The following is a 4523-nucleotide window of genomic DNA, read 5'->3' as shown; positions in this document are numbered from 1 at the left end:
CCGGCGAGCGACAAGGGAGCGCGGCCGGGCCGGGAACGCGCCCCTGCGGCCTCTCCAGGAAGCACTGGGACAGAACTGTAGGGTCCTCGAGCGCCGCCTCCCGCGAGCCTGGGCTCGGAGGACCCCTGCCAGTGCCCTCCTTGGCGTCTCCCGACTCGGCGCAGGCCGGCCCTACCTGGGCGCCGCACCCAGGCGCACACCTGGAGGCGAGCACGAGGACTCTGGCCCTGGGGACGCTCCGCGCGAGCGGGAGCCTGACCCCGAGTAACAATGTCGGCGCAGCGACGGTCACGTGGCCCGGGGCGCGAGTCCCTGGAGCACTCACCTGGAATCCCGCACAGCTGACCGCTAGGCCGGCCTTTGCATACCCTAGTACTCCAGGCCCGGAAGAGGCACGGCCGGCCTGCCCCGGGGTCGCTCCCAGGCCAACCCCGCTGCCAGCCAATCATGCGGGACACTGCCCCAGGCAGCCGCAGCTTGACCTAGGGCCGTGGAGGTACGATCAGACTCACCAGGCAGGGCGGGGCGAAGGCCAGCTCTCCCAGCAGAACCTGACCTAGGAGCAGGGGCGGGGAGGGGCGGGACTCCAGGGACAGACGGCTGTGACATTCATTAAGCTGCGTCAGAGCCAAGAGAGCTTCCGGCAGGACTTAGGGCAAGGACCCCTCTCAGGTACAGGTGCTTCCCCCTCCCACCTGGCAGCCTGGCCCTTTGCATCAGCCTCCCCTGCAGTCCGGGATCTGGGTCCCAGGGAGAAAGCACCCCTCTCACCCTGCCCACAGCCTGGGTCAGTCACAGCACCCACCTGTCCATCTTCTGAGCCTCGGTCTGGTGTCTGAGGCCTGAGGCCACCCAGCACCCAGGGTCCCTACAACCAGCCCAGCCTCCGAGCTCACTGTCAAAGCCCAGAGGTGCCTGCTCCAGACCGCCCTCCTGACAATGGTCCTAGACCGGGCAGCCCATGTGGCCAGCTGGGCCTCAGGTGTTCTGCTCACACCAAGCTCCAGATCACCTCTCTTCTTAACACCCTTTCTGGGTGGGTCCCAGCCCTGGACATGCTGCAGCCCTGGCCTCCCCTCTCCAGCCTGGCCCCTTGGGTCTCTCCCTACATAGCCCCTGCTGGGTATTGCCCTCCAGCAACCTCCTGGCTCCTGGAGGGCCCCCACCTCAGATCTCGCCTGGGTGGGTGGGGGCAGCCAGACCCCCAGCAGTGTTCAGACGTCGGCTGCGGCAGACGGGGCTGGTGGGACCACAGGCCCAGGAGCCTTGTTATGAGCTGCTACTACTCCCGAGTGCTGGCCGGCTGACCGAGCCACCCCCTCATCTCTTTTCCAGGAGGGTCAGAGACTAGGTCCTGGCTGGCTCCTGCTGGCCCAGGACCTGCCCCCACCCTGGGCCACCCTGTGTGGAGGTGGGGGTAGGGAAGAGGGTGGGCGGTGTGTGAGTGAGCAGGCCTGTAATCTCCCTGTCAGCCTGTCAGTGCTGCGGCGGTCACCCTGGCCCTGCCTCCCCCAACACAGCTGAACCCCATAATTAGCTCGGGGTGATGTGCCAAGCCACCACTCTCACACATGTGACCATGCATGTACATGCACACATGTCTGATGCCGATGAGGATCCTGCCAATAGAGGCTGCACCCCAACACCCAGAGCTTGTCCCCAGAACAAAGAGCCTGAGGGAGGAATCCCAGACCAGGGACCTGGCTGAGTGGCTGTGGGGGTGGCCTCTCAGCAGGACCCAGCACTGGCTAGCCCCAGGTGCCCCGAGAGGTCTGGAGAAGGTGGCAGCAGTAGGCAGGGCCATCTCAGATGCCCTGGTGTCTGCTGTCCAGAGCCCTGGCTCTGAGGGGTGGTGGGCAGAACACAGACTTCTCAGTGAGAAAATGCCTGGCCTAGACTGGGGACAGGGCAGTGGGATTGGTGGAGGCAAGCGCCAGCCACCCTGCAATGCATCCAGAAGGAGTCTCCAGCCCCTGCTGCAGGCCAGGCCCAGATGCTGACTCTGAAGAGGGCGTTTCAGCCTGGGGTGCTAGGGGCAGACCTGCCTGGGTCTCCTGTCTTCCAACCTCCATTCTGACAGCCTTTTTCGGATCCTGAGGTCCCTCAGGGTGGTTTCAAAGAAGACCTGATGCCAAGATGGGGGTGGGGCCAAGCCGCTCAATCCCTTGGCCAATCTGGGGTAGCACCTCTGAGGCTGAGAGAATGATAGAGCCAGGCTGGAGCCCTTCCCTCCCACCCTACACCTCTCATCCTCACCCTTGCCAACTCCTCAGCCAGACTTAGAAGTTTCTCCCACTTGTTGGGACAGCGACTGGGCCCAGCTGGGCTCTCAGCAGCACCCTGGGTCCCCACTCTTCCCTAAAGGAGACTGCTTCTCTGAAAGCTTTGGGGTGTGGTGAGGGTGCACAGACTCCTCCTGTTGGCTCTAGAAACTTCTCAGCCCCACCTCCAACCACCTGCCAGACCAGTGCCCCCTTCCTTCCCCTAAGTGGAAGGGCTCAGACCCTGGGCTAGGTTCAAAAGCAGGTCCAGGGAGGAGGGAACAGTCCCGGGTGTGCACAGCGCAAACCACACAAGGCCCACACTCATGGTCACCTGTGCTGCCCCTGGGCCCCGGGAAGTGCCTCAGCCTTCAGCATGGGGAGGGGTTCCTCTTCTGGAAAGGCCTCAAACCCACCTGGGAAGAAGCCGACGTGCACCCCGCCATGCCCTGCGCCTGGTACAGGTGCCAGTCACCAGCTCCCGGGTGGCCCAGTCCAGCCAGCCCAGCATAGGTGCACTCTGGCATGGTGGATCTCAGACCACAGAAGGCCACCTGGGAAGGAAGCGTGGCCCTGCGCAGGGCATGGGGCCAGCAGGCGGGAACCACCCAGCTCCGGGGCAGACACCCTCCTGGCCCCTCCAGGGCTCTGATGACACAGGCAGCCCCTGAAAGGCTGGCTTCAAACCCTTTTCCTCTTCCGCGCCATCTCTAGGGAGGGCCCAACTGGGCGGCAGCAAGCACAGGGGTCTGAGCTGCCACTGTGGACCTCAGCTGCTCACGGGAGCTGCAGGCCAGCCACGCTCTGAGGCGGGCCCTCCCCAGGGAGCTGCTCCCTGCACCAGATGTGACACTCCCCTGGCCTCACTTGGCCGGAGCTGGGGTCAGGACTCAGGCCACCCACAGGGCCTCCCTCTCCCTCCCCAAGTCCCCAAGGCTGGGTCCCAGCTGGCACCAGAATGGGGAACTGCCAGCTTCCTGAAGCCATGGGACCTTGACTAAGAAAGAGGAGTGCAGGCCTCAAGCCAGGTCCTGCCCCAACCATCTCCATTCAGCCGAGGGCCAGCCCCAGCCCACCTAAGCAGCGCAGGCCCAGCTCCGTGTGGGACAGGGCAAGAGCGAGTGTGGAAGGACGAGAATGCCCAGCCCACTGCGGGTCAGCCAGCCCTGGACTCTGGGTGGTCCCTGGGAGGCAGGGCTGCGGGGCTGTCACCCCTCTGAGCAGCTGCTCTGCCACCCTCGGCCACCTAGGCTCCTCCTAGGGCCTGAGCCCAGGCACTACCATGGGCCTGAGAGCTGCACCGAGTGAATCGGAGGTCCAGCATTGTGGAGGCAAGACACCAGGGCCCAGCTGACCCCGTCAAAGGATCTGCCTGACAGAGAAGGCAGTCAGCTGGGAAGGGAGAGCTGTGCTGGGCCAAGAGCAGGTATGGGGATGTGAAACCAGGGAGGGGAAGGATGTGCAGCAGCCCCTTCTGGCCTGCAAAGAGGGAAGCCAGAAGCTGCCACCCCAGAGCACCAGGCACCCACCATCCCAGCGACTTATGACTTATCTACAAGAGTCCGGGATTAGTCAGAGGCCTGGCTCGCCCTCAGCCCCACCCCAAACACAAACAGCCATCACCCTGGAGGAGGGGCCCTACCCAGCCCTGCACCCCTAATCAGCAGGTCCCCACATCAGCCTCTCAGGGAGGTGAGGCTGGGACCTACCGGCCAGGGCTGGGTGAATTCCGATCAGCTCACGCCCTTCTGCCCCTGTCGGCCCAAGGCAAGCTCTGGGCACAGCAGGCCCTCAGCAAGCACGAGCTTTCCCCCACGCCCTCGAGGCCAAGGCCAGGGCCAGGCTGTGGCAGGAGACTGAAGTGTGACATAGGAGACACCTGCCTGCAGGACAGCAGCCGCCCACCCCAGCCCCATCTCAGAGAGGGGTGCTAGGAGCCACGGCCACTCAGTGCCCAGCAGCCCAGGGGCCCACTGGCTCTGCCAGGACTGGGGATGATGCAGAGTCACTTGCCATATGGACCTCTTCCCAGGCTGCCGGCCCACCCCAGTGCCTTCCAGTCCAATCTCTTCCAGTCCACTTCTTGGGCCTGAACTGAGCCCCTGGGCATCTCACACTGGGCTCTGCCTCCCCGATGGGGTCCCTGGGCACTGGCTGGGAGCACAGACAAGCAGCCATGCTTAGCCTGTCAGGGTGGGCCGCAGAGGCCACAAGTGTGGGGATGTGTGGCTTGTCAGGGGGGGGTGAGAGTGGCCTGAGGAG

At 64.6% G+C, this 4523-nt stretch overlaps 1 protein-coding gene across 1 annotated transcript in view; it reads right to left on the bottom strand.

Moving 5' to 3' along the window:
• PLXNB2 (plexin B2) overlaps positions 1 to 484 on the bottom strand; it is a 23814-nt gene extending 23330 nt beyond the window's left edge. The window contains exon 1 of the mRNA XM_006157580.3: positions 326 to 484. The gene's annotated coding sequence lies outside the window, so the exon portion shown is untranslated. The remainder of the gene's footprint in view (positions 1 to 325) is intronic.
• Between the last annotated feature and the right edge of the window lie 4039 nt (positions 485 to 4523).

Source organism: Tupaia chinensis, unplaced genomic scaffold, assembly GCF_000334495.1.
Source record: "Tupaia chinensis unplaced genomic scaffold, TupChi_1.0 Scaffold000548_1, whole genome shotgun sequence".
NCBI classification, from domain to species: Eukaryota; Metazoa; Chordata; class Mammalia; order Scandentia; family Tupaiidae; genus Tupaia; species Tupaia belangeri.
Note: the sequence above shows the minus strand (reverse complement) of the source record. Positions and strands in the feature narration are given on the sequence as shown.